This window comes from Muntiacus reevesi, chromosome 4 (genome assembly GCF_963930625.1).
Source record: "Muntiacus reevesi chromosome 4, mMunRee1.1, whole genome shotgun sequence".
Lineage (NCBI taxonomy): Eukaryota > Metazoa > Chordata > Mammalia > Artiodactyla > Cervidae > Muntiacus > Muntiacus reevesi.
In genome coordinates this window covers 49569554-49582601 of record NC_089252.1, presented here as the reverse complement: position 1 = coordinate 49582601, position 13048 = coordinate 49569554, and positions in this window count along the sequence as shown.

Below are 13048 nucleotides of genomic sequence, written 5' to 3'. Positions count from 1 at the left end.
CAAGAAAAACTTACCCTCTGGGATAAAACTAGGTCTTTACCAGTTTCCTTTAAAAATGCAAGACTCTGTAGGCAAAATGGTCACCAAAACTCTCTTCTGTGAACCCCTGCAGAATATAAAGTTCCCAAACTTTACAAGAGCAATGATCACTCATTAGTTTTGCATCTCTGATTATGCCGTATTGATAAACTGTGAGGTATCATAAAGGTTAGAGTATTACAATGGAGTGGTCCTACCATGCTTTGAATTAAACTTGAATTCTTGCTATACAATAAGGATGGCAAAAGTTATACATAATCCTTCTCTGTATCGATGGGGGTTGGTTCCAGGACTGCCCCTTCACCATCCACCCCCACTGACCCCCTTGCCCCATCTTGTAAATACCAAAATCTTCAGATGCTGAAGTCCCTTATATCAAATGGTATAGATTTTGAGGATAAACTATGGGGTTGGCCATAAAGTTCACTGAATCAGTAAATATGCTGTTCAATAAAGTTCTTGTTGAAAATGAAAAATATCTTTTATTTTTACTTAAAACCGAATGAACTTTTTGACCAAGCCAACATATATACCCTCCCACACACTTCCATCATCTCTAGATTACTTATAATACCTAATACAATGTAAATACTATGTAAATTATTGCTCATGCATGCAAATTAAAGTTTTGCTTTTCAAAACTTTCTGGACTGCTTTTTAAAATATTTTTGATTCATGGTTTGTTGAATCTGTTGATACAGAAACCTGGCTGCATGTCAAATTTAGGCTTATTGCTATTCCCTATTAAGCACAAAAATATAAATCATAATATAACTAGGAGTTTATATTTCAAATAGAAATGCAATGTTACCACTGAGAATACAAATGAAAATTGGGAGAAAATGACTAAATCTATTAATCACTCTTCATTACTATTGATACTGGATTATTCAAATTCCATTTGGTAAGGATCTCCTGCTCCACCGTGTATCTGGTTCTGTCAGGTGTGACCATGTTGTGTTCTAATTCAGCTACCCTGAAGCTAGTACATGCTTGTAGAAAAGTAGAATGCTTAGTAAATCATTTGTTTAGGCCTTGTTTTCATTTCTATTATCTACTTTATTCATTGGGTGAAGGAGGATGGGATAACTGCCTTCAACTTAGACATATATGTCCACCAACTAACCCTCAAATCTTTGTATCTATTTGCCTAGCATTTCACATCAGGAGCCCATCTGTAGTGAAAATTTTACCTACTGACTCCTATCTAAATGCTTCCTTTAACTAAGAAGTAATTATCCATCCCAACAGAAAGATTTAAACTCTGAATTCGTATAATTATTAATTATTGCTATGGACAGAAGCCTCCTTTGGCTATTTCAGCTCTGTCTTTCACCCATCTTATTTACATGAGCTCTAGTTTTCTAAAAGGGATGCTATAGGTGCCAACTTATATTTGAAAGTGAAAAAAAGTTTTACCCATATCCTTTTGGTTTGGCTGTGTGACAATACTGGGTTTTGGGGCACGGCTTCAGATATGACCACAAGAGTGATTTAACACTTTCACAGTCCTGATTCCTGATTCAACTGTTTGCCCAAGGCAAACACTCTTCACCTGGCAGGTTTGTATGCTAAGCTGGTTTCTGAGAAGCCCATGGTTAGGCATGTTTATAAAACTGAGTTTTCGAGCATTCTTTAAGCATTTCAAAATGACATGAGTACGTGCTTTATAAAAGAGTTCATGTTAGTGACACAGCTTTTCCAGACAGTGTGTGGAAAATGGACTACCTATTCTCCAATGCAATTCTGAATATTTAGTATATTTAGTATCTATTGCGTGCTGATGCTAAGTGCAGCTAGGGACTTGGTATTTATAGAGGAGGGAGACCAGCGCCATATGCCCATGTTCGTGCCATTGTACCAGAGAGACGGAGCACCAGGTGATGAAGGGAGGCAGACTGTGGTCTGGAATAGTGGTTTGACTGGATACATTAAAATAAGCCAACCTCAATTTGGATTTCTGCTCAGTTTATATTAGTTTTGTAACATAGCTTTATTCACTTTATTCACCCCACTGTATCTTAACATTTGCATGTGCAAAATAAGATAGATGATAATGTCCATTTTAAGGATTAATGTCTGTAAGTAATTAGCAAAATGCTTAATACATAACAAGGACTCTATGAATCACTAGCTGATACTGTTATAATAAAAAATTATTTTACGTGATAGCTAAGCTCCAGTGATGACAAGTTGTTCATTTTCTTTATGTTCCAAAGGATCAATAAACACACAGAGTATTAGGTGACTTAAAACAATATGTAAGTGATCTGTTATTCTTTTGCTCTGATACATTTGATATCTATTATTGTTAGAAAAAAGTATGGTGGGGCAGCCATGTTTACACAGACATATCAGGAGGTCACTGACTTTCCTCTCAGTTTATAGAAGCATCTATAATATTAAATTTTCCCTTTGATATACATTAACAATCAATTTCACTTCTAGGTCTGATGTTTTCTGGGTTTTCCTATCATACATTTTTTTCTTTGATTTCACACAAGCATAGAGAAATAAACTTCAGTTCTTGTATGATTTTTACTTATATGTGACTATATCCGTACATGTGTGCCTAAATACTAAAAAAAATATAGAGAGAGATAAAATATTCTATATATAGGCAATATTTTCAGTGATCTGTTAAAATTTCTATTTTCTTAGTTAACTGTTATGCACACATGGGCTTCCCAGGAGGTGCTAGTGATAAAGAATCTGCCTGCCAAGGCAGAGAACATAAGAGACTCATATTTCATCCCTGGGTCGGGAAGATCCTGTGGAGAAGAGCATGGCAACCCACTCCAGTATTCTTGCCTGAAGAATCTCATGCGTAGAGGAGCCTGGAGGGCTACAGTCCATAGAGTTGCAAAGAACTGGACAAGACTGAAGCAGCTAAGCCTGAACACATGCATACATGCATAAAATTCTCCCTATATATTAATCAAAAAATTACCATGTCTTTAAAAGTTTAGGAAATTCTCAGCATCTTTTATTCTGGTGTAATTTTCTTGTTCCAAAAGTGTTTAATGACTTTCTTTAAATAGTAGACATTGTAATAATACTGCTTATCAACTGATTCAAGTTGATTTAAAGGAAACAGGCATATTCATTCAAATAATTCAATCCAAGTAAATAAAAACAATAGGAGTAGTTATGCTTTGATCAGGGGAGGAAGATGTTTTGGTGTGTACAAAACAGGTAACAGTGGCCAGACATAAAAAGTTGTTAGAACTTCACTGGATGGGAAGAAAGGACAAATTTACATTGTCCTTTTCATTGAATCTTTGTCATAAATATGTGTAATGAGTCCTCTACAAAAGATAAAAGAAAAGCAGAAAATTGTTTTTTGATGTCAATCAATTAAGCCGATCAACTCAAAGCAGACCAATAGGATGATTTTGACATGTGCATTACATGGTCATTTCAACTTTCAGTGTGAGGTTGGTCCAGAAGACAGACAAGAACTTCAGTTCTATTTTCTTGCTTTCTCTATTTTCAGAAGACACAATCATTAGCTAACCCCATAAGCCTGCAAAGGATATGCCCTTAATAAATGAATAAAAAGCAGAGTTCAATCATATTTTAATTTAATTTCCCTAAAACTTTGAGAGCTTTGGGAACTGCAAGGCTGAGTTAACTGTGGAATATTTGAATACAATTGTTTGGAGTGTTAAGGGCAGGAGAGAACACAGGTAATAGCTGTCAGCTTAGAGGAAAGGGGCCACAGTGTCGATTCATCTCTCCTTTAAAGCACATACAGGCTGAGAAGAAGGTGAGTCGTAGTCATGGTGGAATGAAGCGAGGTCAAAGGAGCGAGGCATTGGGACCATGTGGTCTGGAATCCCATGGATGGCATATTGGTCAAACAACAAACCAGAGATTCAAGAGTGATGATCAGAGGTCAATCAAATCATTAGTAAGTTCATAACCATTGTTCAAAGAAAGACAACCATCTCAAAATGGAGTCACTTGTGCTAAGCCCCTGATCACCAAACCAAGACTTAATTCCCGTTTTGTCTCTCCCAGAAGTAGAATCTTAAACCAATCAGGAATCGCCATATCAGTACTAGTTAGGTAATCTACCTGATCTCCTAAAGGAGATTAACATCGCCATTAGCAACCCGCGGTTCTGTCTAATCTAACCTCCTTTTTCCTGTTTGCTTCTGCCTGGAAAAGTCTTCACTTGCATACAGCTCTTCAGAACGCCTTTCTATCTGCTAGAGGGGATGCTGCCCAATTCAAATAGATTATAGCCCAAATAAACTCGCTACTTTTTATATATGTCTCAGTTTGTCCTTGAAAACCATCTACATGCCTATAAGAAGTCAAGCCTGCCAGCCATCAAGGTGGTGGATTGGACAGGAAAGATTCAGGATGAGCCTCCCCAAAATGCTCCACTTGGGTGTATGGATTAGGTTACGCTGAAGACAGTGGGGGCCCAGAAGACTCAGGAAGAGCTTTTTACCTCCCTCTTCACTGTCGGAAAGAATTTGGATCGATGGCCTGGCCCAGGAAGAGGACCATCACCAGACAGGACAGGAGTGATACGCGGGGACAACTTCATGGAGCCTCTTTGCTGAGTCCTCTCTGTGCCCATTGACTCTGCATGGCCTGGCAAACATTTGTTTACCAAACACTTGCTCTTCCCATCTTCTTGTGAATTGTCTTTCTTCCCTTTGAAGCCCCAGACCCCTGTTCAATTCTTCTCAGCTCAATTGAGAAGAATTGAGTAGAAGGCATAGAAATCTCAATTGCCTGAGAGTTGCAGGGTCTCTGAGTCTCTCATTGTCTCTGTGGGGCTCCAGTACGTATGCACTTAAATTTGTTTTTCTCTTGTTAATCTGTCTCATGTCAATTTACTGCATAAACCAGCCAAGAGAACCTAGAAGGGTAGAGAAAGAAAAAAATCATCTCCTACAAGACCAAGGGACTGCCTCCAACAAAGTCACCAGGGTGTGTTGTTCTGGAAAGGCAGTATTTGTCCTCATAGATTAGGAGGAGAACCCAGGCTTCCCTAAGCTCATCTTTAAAAATATTTGGTGAGCTTTTCTAAATCAACCTCTCTCTCTCCAGTGAGGAACAGGTTCCTATATTCAGAGTATTAAAAATTGTAACAGTTCACATTTCATGACTTTTATTACATGCCAAGTTCTAAGCACTTAACATATGTCAAACTCATTTAATTATTACACTAAACACAAGATCAGACATATGATGGTTTCTGTTATTAGAAATGGAAAACGTGAGGGACAGTAACGTTCCCAGGACTAAGTCTCCAGTAAAGAGAAGAAGTGGAATTGGAACCAAGGTGGTCCAGCTTCAGTGTCTACACTCGAGTCTAAACCACTTTCATTCTGATGTGCTGACCAGACTCTGTTCTCCTGGACAGAAACAAGACCAAAGCGCTGGGTGATAAGCGGTGTTCCTTAGCCCTTTCTGATGTTTGAGTGATCTTACATATGGCTCACACTGTAGACTTCATCCTAGGAAAAAAATTAGCCCTCACAGAACAGCTGATATTTTGGCAAATGAAGCCAGTTCTCTTTATCTTGCTTATTCCAACCTTCACACACCCTAGATTTCTCACATAATTACAATTCAGCTACGAAAAAATGCTGCTTAAGAGACACAAATTTTGAGACATTCACTATAGGTTTCTAGGCAATAACAATAGAATGTAGGCGACCTTTGATGAAAAACATACTTTAACAGAATATAGAGGTAAGAAGGAGTGAAATAAGAGAAAGAGAAAGCAATTAAGGTTATGGAAATGGGGCATTTCTATGCAAGGTGGGCTAAATTTAGAGGTATCTTGTCAAGTTAAAAATATTTTTTATAACCCTTCATTTCATAAGTCATAGACTATACATTAAATCTGAGAAGATTTGTAACAACCAGAATTATTACTAACTCTTATTCTGTTAATTTCCACTTCTCATTCAATTTTGTAACTTATAACTATTACTCTAAATGATCACTCAAACTACAAGGTGTAATACTGATGTTAAACCAAACTGACAATAGTGTTTTTCTTGCCAAGGAAAGCAAACTTATCATTCAGACAACATTTACTAAAAAGGTCATAATGCAATTTCTCCTTTGAGAAAGAAAAATATATATGTATGTATGTAAATATATATATATGCACACACACACACATATATATTATATATGTCTATATGCATATATTCTTAAAACTTTGTGTAATCTCTACATTTTATAAGCTTAAAAAAGTGTTATTGTTAAACATTCCTTAGTTCATCTCTGGCATTTTGTGACAAGTCCTTGAGAAATGCTTGATGTGAAGGAGACAGGTTTATTTCTGGGAATTTTGTTCCAAGGGGTTTTGAGTGGTTCAGAAGGAAGGAATTGAAATGAGTGCCTTCTCATCTCCAGTATTTTTATTGCAAATTGATCAATATCTATTTACAAAGTACCTATTTTATGCTAGCTATTGGAGGCCCTGGGGTGGCAAGAGAAAACAAAATAGATTAAAAACCCATGTTCTCATGAAAACTTACCAAAATAGAGGTCCTGGAGTCATCCACTTATAAAATAAATCGTTTCAAGGCTACTTTTAGGGTATGAGAGAGATCCCATGGCAAAAGGGCCCCTTCTGAAATCTCCATCTCTTAGCTACTTGGTGGTGATTACCAGTGTGGACTACATTCTCAAAGCTAGTTGCTTGGAGACACATGTCTTGGACTTCACTAATGCTTCTAAAACCACGCCACAAAGGCCTCATGCATCCTACCATGAAAAAGTCTTAAAAAAAACTGTAAAAGATGTTAATAAGAGGAGTTGTAATTCTCTTCATCCCATCCTTTCCCATGGCTATTCCTGAAATGTTTTTCTCCTCACTGACTTCCTGACCAGTCTCAATTTCACAGCTGGCAATTGTCTATATAAAAGAGAGTGTTCCCATTTGGGAAACTTTATACCAAAACCTGCCTTATTTTGATATATTGAAGGTGTCAAGGAAAGTAATAGCTCTGTCTGGAATCTGCTTTTGTCTAGCTCCAAAAAGTGATAGACAATTAGATAGTAAAAATGCAAAGGGGGCCAGGTCAATCCCAAGCACAGGCTGTTTGTTCTGATTTGAAGCCTTAGAGCTGGTGCCCACTCCTTACAAGCCACGGTCACTTCAAACACAGGGGCATGAGCTTGGGGGTCTGCAGCTATACATCAAGTCATTGCACATTTCAATAAGAACTTCCCTGGCTCAGTAACCAGCATAAATGTGAGTAGAGAAATGAAAGGCTCTGGATGCCATTAAGCTGATTACTTTCCACATTAGCCTGAGACAACCTTGAATTCCAAACTGAAAACCAGCTCGCTGTTAAAGGGGGATCCCCAGAGGGTCACTTTTCTAATAACACCCATCTAATGATGAAAAGTGAAAGTGAAACTGTTAGTCACTCAGTCCTGTTAGACTCTTTGCAATCTCATGAACTGGAGCCCACCAGGCTCCTCTGTCCATGGAATTCTCCAGGCAAGAATACTGGAGTGGACCCGTTCCTTTCTCCAGGATATCGTCCTGACTCAGAGATCAAACCCAGGTCTCCTGCACGGCAGGCAGATTCTTTACCATCTGAGCCACTAGGGAAGCAGGGCTGATATTTAAAACATCCTTCATTAACCAGCTACCTTTAGAAAACTCTGTGCAGATTTGGATGATGGGAGAAATTGAGCTGAAGAATTACAAATAAGCTTAAATTATTTGGAGTTCAGCAACTATAGCTATACATGGTACCCTGTCATATGTGTGTATTTATGATGAATTAATAGAGTTTTTAGGTGTCAGCTTGCCTTGAAGATGACTTACACTGCATTATCCTGATGGACTGTAAGAGGAATCATAAAGATCTGTGTGTGGCAGACTTAATGGAATGAGGTCTGTTGGCTTGCATAGTGTTCTCTGGTGTATATCAAGAACACAATGGCCACCAGCTCTTAATTCACCATCTTAAGGCTAGTGAATAGTCATCTGACTGTAAGACTACACATTCTCTGGACCAGGGCAGCTACCCTATAGATCCAAAAGGTCTTAGGGCAGCATCCAAAGCCAGTCCATGCACCTCATGATTGGTAAGAAGTAATTTACAAACTTGAACTCAGTATCACCAACCTTTCCACCTAGCAAGTCACTGATGTGCCTCTGACATGTCTCTAGTCTCTAAAGTTGGCAGAAAAGCTAAGGAGCACAGGAAAAAGAGAGAGATTAAATACAACAGGAAAGAAGACAGCAAGGAAGGAGGAAAATGAAGAAAAGTTGAGATGTATGGAGAGGTGGAATGCCATGAAAGCCAACAATAAATTCTCATCTCATTTCTTACTTATTTAGGCTGTCACTCACAGCTAAATTGAATTCAATCCCACAGTATTTATTGAGCTCCAACAACACCCAGAGCTTTAGCCCTGTGGCGGGTGAAAAAATATAATCATCTTTTATATTATAGAGAACTTTGCAAGTTGTAAAGCTCTGCCTCCAATTATCTCATCTTCACAATAGTATTGTGACTTGGATATTATTTCACCATATTTCTCACAATAGGATTTAAATAGCATAACTTGCCCAAGATCATACAGCCAGCCTTGATAGGGTGGTGACAACAGACTAGTTTTGGGGTGTTAAAACCTATTCTTAAAACAATCAAACAAACAAATGAAAATAATATATAGGATATATTTAAATGTATATGTATAAGCAATATACATACATAATTTCATAATGTATGTACCACTAAAATATATATTTTATAATTATATATAAATATCTTTTATATCTAATTAATATATTTTATATTAATATACACATAAGTTGAGATTGATGGTCTAAGTGCTAAATGAGCCTAGAGGACAGAAAGAGATTCTTTTCACAGAGGAGGGGAAGGAAGAGCAGATCCATGGTGGAAATCATAGCAACCTAGAAGTGGACAAATTGAACACATAGTTGAAGGAGGTATATAAAGTGTCCAAAAAGTCCTTAATAGATTAATTCAATAGATCGCTCCATAGATTTATTACTGGTAGTGATTCTTGGAAACCTAGTTTTAGTGTTTGTGTTGTTGCTGGCTATTTGCTAAGTCATGTCCAGCTCTTTTGCAAGCCCATGGACTTAGTCGACAACACCATGGTTAAGAAACAGGGCTTCCTTTCATTCAGAAAATGGAGATAGTAACCATACTTGATTCCGAGTCGCTGAGAGAGTTAAAGGGGATGGCCCATATGCAGCTTAAAAGGCTACAGAATCATGATATTGACAACAGAGACTATGGCCATGATGCTGGTATTGCGGGATGTGGTCTGGGTCTCCTAACCCAAAGCTGCTCAATGGTTTCCAGGTGTTTCTAGACTAAGTTATATAGCTCTCATATTTTAAATGATAAAACATCCCTTTAGGCAAAAAAGAAAATATAATGTATCTGTCTTCATAAATTGTTTCACTGAGTCATGGCTGGCTCTTTGTGATCCCATGGACTGCAGTATGCCAGGCTTTCCTGGTCTTCACCATCTCCTGAAGTTTGCTCAAACTCATGGCCACTGAGTTGGTGATACCATCCAACCATCTCATGCTCTCTCAACCATTTCTGCTCCTGCCTTCAATCTTTCCCAGCATCAGAGTTTTTTCCAATGTGCTAGCTTTTGCATCAGGTGGCAAAATTATTGGAGCTTCAGTTTTAGCGTCAGTTCTTCCAATAAATGGGCTTCCCTGATAGCTCAGTTGATAAAGAATCCACTTGCAATGTGGAAGGCCTGGGTTCAATCCCTGGATTCGGAAGATCCCCTAGAGAAGGGAAAGGCTAACCATTCTAGTATCCTGGTCTGGAGAATTCCATAGGCTGCAGAGTCTATAGGATCACAAATAGCTGGACACAACTGAGTCATGTCACTTCCAATAAACATTCAGGGTTGATTTCCTTTAGGATTGACTGGTTTGAGCCCCTTGCTGTCCAAGGGACTCTCAAGAGTCTTCTCCAGCACCACAGTTCGAATGCATCAATTATTTGGTGCTCAGCCTTTCTGTGGTCTAATTCTCACAACCTTTCATGACTACTGGGAAAACCATAGCTTTGACTATATGGACCTTTGTTGGTGAAGTGATGTCTCTGCTTTTTAATATACTGTCTCAGTTTGGCATTGCTTTTCTTCCAAGGAACAAGTGACTTATGATTTTGTAGCTGCAGTCATCATGTGCAGTGATTTTGGAGCCCAATAAAATGAAATATGACACTGTTTCCATTTTTTCCCCATCTAAGTATCAAGTATGGATGTGAGAGTTGGACTATGAAGAAAGTTGAGTGCCGAAAAATTGATGCTTTTCAACTATGGTGTTGGAGAAGACTCTTGAGGGTCCCTTGGACTGCAAGGAGATCCAACCAGTCCATCCTAAAGGAGATCAGCCCTGGGTGTTCGTTGGAAGGACTGATGCTGAAGTTGAAAATCCAGTACTTTGGCCACCTGATGTAAAGAGTTGAGTCATTGGAAAAGACCCTGATGCTGGGAGGGATTGGGGGCAGGGGGAGAAGGGGACGACAGAGGATGAGATGGCTGGATGGCATCACTGACTCGATGGACATGAGTTTGAGTAAACTCCGGGAGTTGGTGATGGACAGGGAGGTCTGGCGTGCTGCAATTCATGGGGTCACAAAGAATCGGACATGACTGAGCGACTGAATTGAACTGAACTGAAGTAACAAGAAATTATGGGACCAGACGCAATGACCTTAGTTTTTTGAAAGTTGAGTTTTAATTCAACTTTTTCATTCTCTTCTTTCACCTTCATCAAGAGTTCTTTAGTTCCTCTTTGCTTTCTGCCATTAGTGTGGTATCACCTGCATATCTGAGGTTATTGATATTTCTCCTGGCAATCTTCATTCTAGCTTGTGATTCTTCCAGCCCAGGATGTTGTATGATGTACTCTGTATATAAGTTAAGTAAGCAGGGTGACGGTATACAGCCTTAATGTACTTGTGGGAGGTCTACTTGCCTAGGAGAAAAGCATGGTCAATTTCCCCCAAAGAGAGTAAATGGTGACTGTGAGGCAAATCATATGTCCAACACACTAATCTGTGTGTTATCAGTCCACTGTTCTTTTTGGGGATATACTGAAAATTTTCCTTACTCTTTTTCTTCTTTCTTGATCTAATACAATTTTCCAGAATTATTCTATGTACTGAATTAGCAAATGTTTTAATTTTTCCCCAAATGGAATTATTTGGACCCTCTTGTTTCTGCCATTTCTAACATCAGTCATGCCTTTTTAATTATTTGCAAGTTTTAAATTTACATATTTGATGCATAATAATTCCCTGAGAGGTCTATCCCAAACTCCTTTGGAGCAGATTAATATGAAAATTCATGTGGAATTGCATGTAGATTAAGATTTCAGTTCAAGCTACACCGTTAACCAAAGCCTTCATTTTTGTTTATAAAAATATGGCTCTTATTTGTTCAGCCTAATTTAGCAGGACAGTGAGGATTATAGGGACACAAAGATGCACAAACACATACTTGTAAACTACAAAATAAAAGTGAAATCACAATCGTTACTATCCCAAGAGGAAGAAGAAAGAAAAGACTGTTCCAGCCTTTGTTCTGTTGCTTTTATGCTGTTTGGTACAAGTCATTTTTGGAAATGGGGATTAGAAGGCCGACTTGAAGACAATTCTCGCTAGGACACTCTAGGACTCTCTATTTCCATATTCTAAATGAGCCTTCTTGATAATTCTTTGTGAACTTTACACTAATGAAGAAAACGCTCAAGGAAAATTAAGTACAAAGATAGTGAGAAGTCAGCCTCACATCCCTCAGTCAAGACCCTCGCTGAGTGGCTGCGAGATGCACTCGGACAACCAAGTTCTCTATGAAGTGGTGCCTGGGACAGCTGGGGAAGGTGTGGGTAAGCAGGACTGGGAGATGCCTGAGGTCAGGTACGGATAATGATTTGTCCACTTTTTACAGAACTCTGGGCCTAAAAACTAAACCAATAAAATCCATGAAAGATACATTCTCAAAGGAGCCCCTGAGGACTGAAACACTCATGGAAACTCATAGGTGCATTTCACTCCCTCTCATAAAATAATGATTACAACCCCTTTCCAAAAAAAAAAACACCACTTATTTTATTTTATTTTTTTTCAGTATGAGTGGAAACTAAAAGGAATGCTGGCCTTAAGTATCTGAATTTATTTTGTCTCCATTACAAGAAAGTTTACACATCTATAGACAGCTGCCTAAAGTTTAGTCACTTAATCACTTGATTTCTAATTTTGTTTTTCAGTATACTTTTATAGTAACATTCTTCTACAGTATGCTTTAAGAGGATATGTTCCAGTCATAGACTCTTTTTTTTTTAATTTTTAATTTTTATTTTTATTTTATTAGTTGGAGGCTAATCACTTCACAACATTTCAGTGGGTTTTGTCATACATTGACATGAATCAGCCATATAGTTACACGTATTCCCCATCCCGATCCCCCCTCCCACCTCCCTCTCCACCCGACTCCTCTGGGTCCTCCCAGTGCACCAGGCCCGAGCACTTGACTCATGCATCCCACCTGGGCTAGTGATCTGTTTCACCATAGATAACATACATGCTGTTCTCTCAAAACAACCCACCCTCACCTTCTCCCACAAAGTTCAAAAGTCTGTTCTGTACTTCTGTGTCTCTTTTTCTGTTTTGCATATAGGGTTATCGTTACCATCTTTCTAAATTCCATATATATGTGTTAGTATACTGTAATGTTCTTTATCTTTCTGGCTTACTTCACTCTGTATAATGGGCTCCAGTTTCATCCATCTCATTAGAACTGTCATAGACTCTTAACAACTGTAACTTAATTGAAAAGAAGAAAAAGGATGAACAAAGAACACTAAAAATAAAACAAAATAGTTACAGGCATCATAGATAGTAAGAGTCAGGAAAGATGAGAATTTCATACACACACAGATAACAATAACAAGAAGTATAAGAGGAGATAAAATTTAAAAAAAAAAAGAAAGTATCAG